General features: G+C 37.6%; 1 pseudogene; it reads right to left on the bottom strand.

Moving 5' to 3' along the window:
* Positions 1 to 1,119: 1,119 nt before the first annotated feature.
* LOC112627089 lies at positions 1,120 to 2,420 on the bottom strand (annotated as a pseudogene).
* Positions 2,421 to 11,435: the final 9,015 nt, after the last annotated feature.

Here is an 11,435-nt window from a genome sequence, read left to right as displayed (position 1 = left end):
CGCCCAGCCTAGAATTGGTTCTTTGAAAAGCATTTAAGACTCTCCCTAAACTACATTCTCAGGCTTTATAGCAAACACTTCTGATCCCACCGCCTCACTGCAACTTATGTCACTCATCACCATCTCTGAAGATATTCCATAAAATTTAATAATCCTTCAACTATCAGATCAAATTCCACCTTCTCCATTCTGGATGAATAGGGACACCTTGGAGCGAATTTTAAAAAGTAGCAACAATGATAGAGAGGGGCCTTAAAAGCATGTTCTTTAAGGAAAGTTTGAAGAAATTGAGATGCTTACCATGAAGGAGAGAAGATTTAATGATTGGAGAGCTGTAATGGGAAAATAGATTACACTTGTTGGTCACTTCCAAGAGCAATAACTATGGCCAATGCTTGGGAATTAGAGAAAGACACTTTCAGCCAAAATGATTAAGAAATATTTCACCAATCAAAGACTGGTAGAATCTTTCTTGTTGTTTTCATTAAAAATTCTTTTTTAATTGAAAAATAATTTTTGTTCGATTACAGGATTCTTCTTTAATTGAAAAGAATTGTTTTTTACTTGAAAAATTAAATATAAATTCTTTTCAATTAAAAAAGAATCTTATAATTGAAAAGAATGCTTTTTCAATTAAATAATTATTTTTAATTGTCCTTTTTTCAATTAAAATTGTAAGTTTTTAAATCTATTATATGTTAACATATTCTCTGTGTCAAAGGCTGTGCTATTTGCTGTTTACATGCATCATCACATGCGAGTCTTTTAACAAGTCTGAGAGCTAGGTGTTATAATTCCCATTTCACATTAAAAAAAAAATAACCCCAGACATTTAGCTTAAATACTTTGTCCAAGATATCACCGTCAAAGATTTGACAGAGGCAGCATCTAAACCCACTTCCATCTGACTTTAGAGTCCAAAGTATCTGGCACCTAGTAAGTTGCCCTAGTGAACCACTCATCTTTGGAAGTGTGAAAACAAAGTCTGGATTACGCTCAGGGAAACAACAGAATGGGGTTCTAAACAGCTGATGAGCAGTTGAACGAAAACATCTTTTTATTGCCAATGTTCAATTTCCTTTAATGATCCCCATCTTCATGAAGGGCAGGTGCAGGCTGCTAGACAATGGTAAAAAATGTTCTCTTGGAGATCTTGCCCTTACTGAAGGCTTTGCCCAAATGCTTGAAGACCCCCTCCCAGGAAAAGTATTCTCCAACCAGTGTCTGGGTCTCCTTGCTTCCAGGATCCAGTTCCCACCTTTTATATGACTCAGAGTCCACCTGCCAGTCTGGACTCAGTGGAAAGGCAAGCTCTTGGCCTTGGAAGACCCAGACTCCAGAAATGGAGCTGCTATTGTTGATTCCAAAGAGGATGACACTGGCAAAGGCATCTTCCTCAGCTCGTCCAATCGCTGTAACATTCCAATGAGACTGCGACTCGTGAAGGTTTGGGTGAGTTCTTCAGGGAAGGGATACTCAAGAGTATCACAGGGACCAGCCATCTTTATCAAAGTGCTCCCCAAAACATGGCAGTGCCTCAGAGGGTGTGTCCTCGATGGAGTATTTGTGCTTAAAATTCATCCAACTCAAAGGTATTCTTGGGCTGCTCACATTCTTCCATCTCTGCCTCAGGAGTAGGGGCGGCCACCTTCTCCTTCTGCTCACCTTGGGGCTTCTGTTTCTCTTCCCGTGAGCCCCTCTCTTTCCGTGGAGTGTCCTTTTAAGGCTGACTCTCTGCAAATATTTTAGCATCAATGTGGGCCATGTTCTCACACAGTTTCATTTCCACCCAAGACAGGCTGGAACTGAGGCTGGTAAATGTAGGTTGATCGAAACAGCGGTTGATCATGAGAATGCCCTGGTAGAAAGAAAGCTCTAGAATCTACCTATTTATAGAGTCGCAACAAGGTGCAGATAACTATGATGTCAGCCAGTGTCACTCGTTCACCCACCAGAAAAATCCTCATCTTCAAGTGAGCATCCAGCAGCCCCAGATTTCACCTCACCTCCTCCCTTGCATCCTGGTGGCCTGTTTGTCATGGTGCATTTTGCTCAAGGTGGAAGCACCCAGGTACTGGCTATCATCAGCAAAGTTCACCCACTGCACTGCCTGGGCTGCTGCCTCTGGAGCACTTCCCCACAGCTCCTCATTGCTCACATAGGTGGCAATAGCATTGCTCTCCCACACAGAGAATCCATCATCACCCTCAAACACTAGAACCTTGTGGGAAGGAAATTCAGGGGTATGGCTGGTTTGGTCAAAGTAGAAGTGAGCATAGAGCATGCGAATCTGAGCCCCGCATTACTGAGCAGCAATGAGGGCCTGCTCGTCATACTGCCGCCCTCCAGTTTTCAGGACATGTGTTCAGGCTCCCAGCCGCCTTGGTGATTTGGCAGAGAAAGGGGGTGGGGCTCTTCATGCTGCAACAAAGTAAACAAAAACTTTTTTTTTTAGACGAAGTTTCCCTCTTGTCGCCCAGGCTGGTGGAGTGCAATGGCACAATCTCAGCTCATTACAACCGCTGCCTCCAAGTTCAAGTGATTCTCCTGTCTCAGTCTCCCGAGTAGCTGGGATTACAGGCATCTGCCACCACCCCCAGCTAATTTTTTTTTTTTGAGATGGAGTCTCACTGTGCTGTCCAGGCTGGAGTGCAGTGGCGCCATCTCAGCTCACTGCAAGCTCCGCCTCCCGGGTTTATGCCATTCTCCTGCCTCAGCCTCCCGAGTAGCTGGGACTACAGGCGCCTGCCACGATGCCCGGCTAATGTTTTGTTTTTCAGGAGAGATGGGGTTTCACCATGTTGGCCAGGATGGTCTCGATCTCCTGACCTCGTTATCCACCCGTCTCGGCCTCCCAAAGTGCTGAGATTACAGGCGTGAGCCACCATGCCCGGCCTAATTTTTGTATTTTTAGTAGAGACGGGTCTTCACTATGTTGGCCAGGCTGGTCTCAAACTCCTGATCTCAGGTGATCCACCTGCCTCCACCTCCCAAAGTGCTTGGATACAGGCATGAGCCACTGGCCTGGTGTTAAACATCTTTGAGAAGAATTACAACAAGGACAATCACATGGGAACTTTACGTTTGGAGTAGTTTTACAACAATCAGAGATGAGTTTAACAGGACAGTTATGGTGGAAGCAGAAGAATTAGCAAAAGCAGAGTATGATTTCTCCGTTTTTCCTATGTATACCAGCATTACAGATGTATCTTACTCTGCTTTATGTTGAAGTTCTTTACATTTGAAGAATTTCTTTACATTTGAAGAAGTGTACAAGGGACATCAATACCCATGTTTCACAGACATGCAAGCCCTTGGAGAGATGTGGAATCTGATGGAATCTATTTCCTTGCCTTCTACTACCTCCAGGCACCAATGTAATGAGGCTCATTCCACCATTACACTGACAATTTTCCTGTCCGTGACTAAAGACTTCCTTGTTTCTAGATGAGTAAAGCATCCCAAACCTTATCTTCCTAGATCTCTAAGCAGTAGCCAGCAGAACAGTTCCTCTTTTCATAAACTCTCTCTTTCCTTGGTTTCCATTGGATCTAAGTATTCTCTTCTATCCTTTTTCACTTGAGTAGCCTTTTTGAAGTTTCTCCTGCAGGGCTTTCTTGCTGTGTGTGGTCCTCAAGCACCAGCCTAAGTGTTCTTCTCTTTTAATTCTACCCACTATCCCTGGAGAGTCTCATCTGCTCTATGGCTTTTGTTTTGTTTTGTTTTGTTTTCCATTTGTAAAATGATGACCCCAAATCCATCTCTCAAGTAAAGTCTTCCTTTCTGGGCTTAAGGTTTATATTTACTCATACAAAATTCCTAATTGCCAATCATCTCCAGTGTAAATGTTTCAGAATCACTTTAAATTCAACCTGTCCAATACGGAACCCATGATCTTTCCCTTGTCCCCAGCTCTCTTCATTGGGTATCCACAATGCTGGGTAATATACCACAACCACACTGCCACCAAAGACAGAAACATACTTGGCATCTCCCTGGCCCTCACACAACAAATCCAGTCATCACTGACACCTGTCAATGGGACTGACTGAATATCATTTGAATCTTGTAGTTCTCTATGGATATGGCAATGCTTCAGGGAGGCACTTTGTAATTCTATGGAGGACTTAATTTCCTGGTGGTGGTGTACCCATATTAAAATACATACTATTATTTATTTTAATTCTTATTTGTATTGGTTTTGATTTTTTATGGACTTCTGAAATTACGTGTGTTAGTAGGATATTTTATCTACTAATTTTAATAGAATGGAAGGTGTTTTACAAAATATATGTCAAGATTGCAGCATTAGGGCTAATAAAGTTACAAAAACTTACTGCTCAAGTCCATCCACTTGGTTACATTACCACTGGCTCTAACCCCATCTCTAAGCACTATCATCATGGTCATTATTGTAACAATGTGATTATAATGATAATAATGATTTCCTAAATGGTCTCTTTGCCTTCAGTGTTGGTTCACTCTCATTTTCTACTACTGATCAAGGAAACTGGAAAATAAAATCTGATCATGTCACTTCTCTATTTAAAACCCTTGCATATTGCTCTTAGAAAAAGTTCCAGCCATTTTAAAAACTTCACAGAATTCCGGATGAGTCAAGCCCTAGATATTTTTCAGTTTCTTTTTACTCTGCTCCGTGACACTTTACTTCAAGTCCCTGTCCTACTGAACTACTTAAGTTTCTCATTTGTTGTCATTTTTTTTTCCTACCTGTAAATCTTTGCCTAACTCCTACTTTTCTCTCACATCTCAGCATAGATAACTTTCCTTGGGGAGATTTCCTTGGTCTTCCTTTATCTGCCCACAATATTCTATTGTAGCAATTACAATGCTGAAGTGTAATTCCCTGCGGAGTTTTTTCATTCCCCCCCCTACTAAAATGTAGGTTCCATGGTGGCAGGGGTACTGCCTATCCAATCTACTCTTGTATCTCTTATGCACAGTGTCTTTCCTGATACTTTGCAGGTTACAAAATATCTATCAATAAATGAATAAATTAAGGAATAGATAAATACGTACATGAACAGTAACCGGGTTCCCATATTTCAGACTGGAACCCTGTTAGATGCATTTTTATTAATGGTTTTAGTATCAGATAGCAGTGAGTTTAAGTCCTAGCTCTGCCACTTACTTGTGGATTGATAATAGAGTAGTAAATTAAAATGTTCACGCCTTAGTTTGTTTTATTGTGTCATTGCTGCTGCTAGTTTTTTTTTTTTTTTCTTTTTAATAATTTACAAAATGAGGATAATTATATCCACAATGACCTACATTTGTGGGCAGGGTAATTGTAAAGAATGCGTGAGTTCCCACCTGGGGGCAGGCATTAAGAATGGGAATTATTTTCATTATACTCTATTGAGCTGTTCAATCAAGAGAGACAACAGGATATCTGATAATGTACAAGATGTTTGGGGGTTTTGTTTTTTAAATTCATCTTCGGGCTCTGGGTTGCTGTTAATGGCAGCTGTTCACAGATTAGTCATAAACAGCTTGGTGAAGGAGGCATGGGAAGGATAAAGGGTGGTGGCCAGATTACCTCTAGCCGTCCTCATGCACAAACACACACCTACCTGTCATGTAAGGAAATGTCTCAGAATATGGGCCCAGCCCAAACCTTAACAAAAGCATCTGGTTTCAAAGATTGAGGGAACATAAAAACAACCTCAGAAATCATATCTTCAGTCATCACAGAATGCCAATGCTAGAAGAAACTCTAGTCATTATCCCATCCAAATTTATCATTGGAAAATGAAGAAACTTGGACCTACGAAGGGGGAAAAGAGGTATTCAAGATTACCCAGAACGTTTGCTGCAGAAATGGCATGAAAGCATAACCACCAGTTCACATATAGTCTAATCACTACCATCACCATCAAGGCTATTATAAATATACTTTTCCTGTATTAGGGTATAATTTACACATAGTTAAACATCAAGGTGTATTTTACATACAGTTTAAATTTACCCTTTAAAGTACGTCCTGTGAGTCTTGTCAAACACAAACAATTTTGTCACCAGTCTATACTCATGACACAAAATGTCCACCATCCAAAAGAATTCCTCTGTGCTCATTTATAGTAAGCCTTCCCCTTCCTGCTCAGCCCCTAACCACCAAAGTTCTGCTTTTTGTTGCTATAGTTCTGCTTTTTCAAAACATTATGTAAATGAAATTAGAACTATACAGTTGCAGTATTTTGAGTCTGGCTCCCACCACTTAGAATAATACTTTGAAATTCATTCATGGTGTTGCCCAGATTAGTGAGTCATTCCTAATGGTGCTGAGTAATATTTTATTATGTGGACATACTAGAGCTTAAGTTTAGGGTTATTACAGCCACTATAAACATTCATCTGTGGTTTTTGTGTAAATGTAAATATCGATTTCACTTGAGTATGTATCTAAGAGTGAGATTGCTGGGTAAATACTTACATGGTTATATAATAAGTATATATACTTATATGAGTATATATCCTGCCAAACTGTTTTCTTATGTTACATTCCCACCAACAAGGTATGAGAGTTTTAGTTTCTCTATATACTCTTTAGCACTTGCTATTTTTTATTTTGTTTTTGATGTTTTTTTAGCTTTTTTATTTGGTTTTTAATGTTTTAGTTTTAGATAGGTGGGTAGCAATATATCATTATGGTTTTGGTTTTCATTTCTCTAATGTCAAATGGTGCAGATTATCTTTTCATGTACTTGTCCTCCACATGTCTACTCTGAATTTCTATTCAAATATCTTTTCATGTACTTGTCCTCCACATGTCTACTCTGAATTTCTATTCAAATATTTTTCCCCTTTTGTTTAAATTGGGTTGTTTTCCTATTACTTAGTTTTGAAAACATAATTTATGTATACTGGCTCCAAATCTTTTAACAAATATATGAGTTTTTTCCTAATCTATGGTTTGTCTTTGCTGTTTCTTAACAGTGTATTTCTGTCTGTGTCAATCATGTTTTTGGAATTATGTCTAAGAAACCTTTATCTAATCCAAGGACACAAATATTTCCCTCTACATTTTTTCAAGAAATTTTAGAGTATACGTTTTTACATTTAAGACTGTGACCCATTTTGAGTTACTTTTTGTATAACAATATATAGATCAACACTTATTCCTTATTTCTTTTCGTCCAATTGCTTCCCATCATGTGTTGAAAGCATTATCTTTTTTTTTTTTTTTTTTTTTGAGACGGAGTCTCGCTCTGTCGCCCAGGCTGGAGTGCAGTGGCCGGATCTCAGCTCACTGCAAGCTCCGCCTCCCGGGTTCCCGCCATTCTCCCGCCTCAGCCTCCCAAGTAGCTGGGACTACAGACGCCCGCCACTTCGCCCGGCTGGTTTTTTTGTATTTTTTTTCAGTAGAGACGGGGTTTCACCGTGGTAGCCAGGATGGTCTCGATCTCCTGACCTCGTGATCCGCCTGTCTCGGCCTCCCAAAGTGCTGGGATTACAGGCTTGAGCCACCGCGCCTGGTCGAAAGCATTATCTTTTCTTCATTGGTTGACCTGTGCACCGTCATTGAAAAGCAATTGACCATACAAATGTGAGTATATTTCTGGACTGCCTTCTGTTCCATCAATATGCCTAGCCTTTCTCCAATATAATACTGTCTTAATCATTGAGCTTTATAGAAGCCTTGATATTAGTTTGAGTGGTGCCTCAGACTTCGTCCTACCTGGTTTTATTGTTTCAAATTTTTTTTTTGTTATTATAGTTATTTGCCTTTCCATTTAATATTAAAATTAGTTAGCTTGTTTTTATACAAAATGATGCTAGAATTATGATTAGATCTCTGTTGAATCTATAGATCACATTAGGAAGAGCCAGCGTCTTCTAATTCATGAATACAATAAATATCTTTATTTATTTAGGGGTCATTTTTTACTTATTTTAACAGAACTGTATAGTTATAAGCAAACATAATTTGTCATTATTTTGTTAGATATATATCTAAGAATTTTATGGTTTTGGTGCTATTAGAAAAGGCACATTTTAATTCCAACTTCCAATTGTTCTGTGCAACTATGTACAAATGCAACTGATTTTTGTATGTTAACTGCGTATCCTTCAACCTGGTTAAGTATTTACAAGTACTTAACCTTGTTAAGTATTAGAAACTTAATATTTCTGATAACATTTTTGTAGATTCTTTGAGATTTTCCACATAGCCAGTCATGCCTTCTATAAATACAGACAGTTTTACCTCTCCCTTTTCAATCCTTTTACTCTTTTCCTTCCATTATTGCAGTAGTAAGGACCTTTGGTTCAACATCCAAAAGGAATAGGGAGAGAGGATATTTGTGTTTTGTGCTTGATCCTAGAGGAATGCATTAATCTTTCATCATTAAGTGTGATGTTAACATATTTAAGTGTGAGTGTTTTATAGATGTTCCTTATCAAGTAGAGGAATTTCCCTTCTATTGCTAGTCCTCTGAGAGGTATATGCATACACACATACTATTATATATATATACATATATAAGTATATATGTGTATTATATAACAGATATTGAATCTTGTCAAATGACTTTTCTGTATCTATTGAAATGATTATTTTTTTATCTTTAATCTGACCATATGGTAAACTGAATTTATTTATTTTTCAAATGATGAATAAGATTTGCATTTCAGATATAAAACCTACGTAGTTGATTTGTTAGTACTTTTGGGGGAATTTTTATTTTTATGTTTCTGAGGGATATTAATTTGTAATTTTCTTGTCTTGTCATTTCTCATTCTGATTCTGGCATCAGGGTAATGTTGGCCTACCAAAATGATTGGGCCAATAAGCTCAATGAAGTATGATCAGTATCATTATCCTTTAAGGAAATGCACATCAAAAGCAAAGTTATATACCACTCCATACCTACTATGATGACTAGAATAAAAAAGATGCAATAAAAACAATAGGTTATAATATGGAGAAACTGGAATTCTCATAAATTGCTAGTGGGAATGTAAAATAGTATAAATGCTTAGAAGAGTCTGGAAGTTTCTCACAAGTTTCAAATGAGTTCTCATATGACCCAGCAATTCCATTCCTATGTGTATACCCATGAGAAATTAAAATATATGTTCATTCATACACTTATTCACAGTAGTATTATTCATAACAGCCAAATAATAGCAGAACAAACCAAGTGCTTATCAACAGGGGAATGGATAAATAAAATGCGGTAAATCTATACACTGGAATATTACTTAGCAGTAATAAAGAATGTTCACAGTAGCATTATTCATAACAGCCCAATAATAGCAGAACAAACCAAGTGCTTATCAACAGGGGAATGGATAAATACAATGTGGTGTATCTATACACTGGAATATTACTTAGCAGTAATAAAGAATGAAGTACTAATACATGCTATTATGTAGAAGAACCTTGAAAACATGATAAGTAAAAGAAGCTGGACACAAAAAGCCACATATTGTATGATTCATTTTATATAAAATGTCAGTGGCAGAGGTGATCCCAGAGTCCCACTGGAACAATAGCCAAAGCTCAAGCCAAAGAATCAGATGTAAACAAGGAAGGCAGTTAAGAGTCCAGTGGCTTTTGTTTTTCTAGCAGCTGGAGCTATGGCTGAGGGTGGAGGCAACATTTCAAAACAGGTACTATGTCATGCCTTACTTTGGTACATAGGATGGAGTGAAGGGAACATTAAAAATATATAAATTAATTACATGGAAATAGTGACTCCCCTCTAAATTGAGAAGACCATAGTACAAAATTAATAGTGTAAATATTTCTATGCCAATTATGTATAATTTATCTATGCCAGATAAGGGTATAATAATACCTAAATTACGAGGTTTTTGTGAGACTAAATGAGGCAATAAATACATAATTGATATGAAAGCTATAAATTGTCAAACTATAAATTGAAAACTGTAAATTGAAGAGTAACTGTGTTCAATTAAAGTAGGTTTATCTACTGAGTCAATAGTAGAGGTAACATAGATCCATAAAAAACAGTCAATCCAAAACAGTTAATCCAAAAGTAGTCCAAAAGATGGAAAATAAAACATCTGGCAACATTGTAGGTTTAAAAGCAATTATATTAATAATTACATTAATGTAAGCAATCTAAACACATTAATTATAAAACAGAGATCATCAGATTACACTGTTTATAAAAAATAATCCACTTTAAATATAAAAACATAGATGAGAGTAAGTGAATGCAAAAAGATTTATCATTAAACACACACAAAATAATTGCAATGGTTTTATTAACATGAGAACAGATACTATTCAGAACAAGGAATACTATCAGAGACAAAAAGGAACATTGCGGCGGGGCACAGTGGCTCAAACCTGTAATCCTAGCACTATGGAAGGCCAAGGCGGGCGGATTGCCTGAGCTCAGGAGTTCAAGACCAGCATGGGCAACACTGTGAAACCCCGTCCCTACTAAAATACAAAAAATTAGCCGAGTGTGGCAGGGTGTGCCTTTAGTCCCAGCTACTCGGGAGGCTCAGACAGGAGACTTTCTTTAACCCCGGGGGCGGAGGTTGCAGTGAGCCGAGATCGCGCCATAGCCCTCCACTCCAGCATGGGCGAGAAACCGAGACTCCGTCTCCAATAACATCAACAAAAAAAGGAACATTGCATAATCAGAAAGGAGTCAATTAATTAAGAAAACATAATAATCCTATATGTATAAGCAAGTAACAATAGATCCTCAAATCTATAAAGTAAAATTTGACAGACAAGAAAAGAGAAGTATACAAATTTAAAATTCTATTTGGAGACTTCAAAACTAGTCTCTCAGTGATTGATAGAATAACCAGATAGAAAATCAGTAAAGATACAGAAAATCTGATTATCACAATTAATGAAAATGACCTAATTAACCTTCATAAAATACTCCAACCTAAATATATATTTTAGTATGTGCAGAGGAAACATTAGTCAGGATAGATTTTATGGAGTCATTCAACGAACCTTAACAAATTTAACAAAATTGAAATGATGCAAAGAATGCTTTCGTAACTTAATGGCAGCGGCAGATATATAAACAATAACTCATGATTTAATATAATAGAGATGTGTGCACAGTGAGCACACAGGAAAAGTGATTAATTGTACCATGGATTAAGTCAGGGATGTGGTTACAATGTCTTTCTGAAGGATTGAATGTTTAAAGGATGAATTGGTGGGGTTTGGCTACTTCAGGCAGAACAAGTAGGGTGATAAAATAAGTAAAGTTCTGGAGCATGCTTGGTAAGGTAAAACAGGAGGTGACATGGTTAGAGATTGGTGAGAGGCAGCAACGCAAATAGTCAGCATTTGTTAGACATACATGACACTAAGCTTTTTATAGCATGATTTCATTTATAATTTACTTATTTCATTGATATTTTATTTCAGATTTATTAAAACTTTTTGTGACTGATACTTTTATTAT

Source organism: Theropithecus gelada, chromosome 6, assembly GCF_003255815.1.
Source record: "Theropithecus gelada isolate Dixy chromosome 6, Tgel_1.0, whole genome shotgun sequence".
NCBI classification, from domain to species: domain Eukaryota; kingdom Metazoa; phylum Chordata; class Mammalia; order Primates; family Cercopithecidae; genus Theropithecus; species Theropithecus gelada.
Note: the sequence above shows the minus strand (reverse complement) of the source record. Positions and strands in the feature narration are given on the sequence as shown.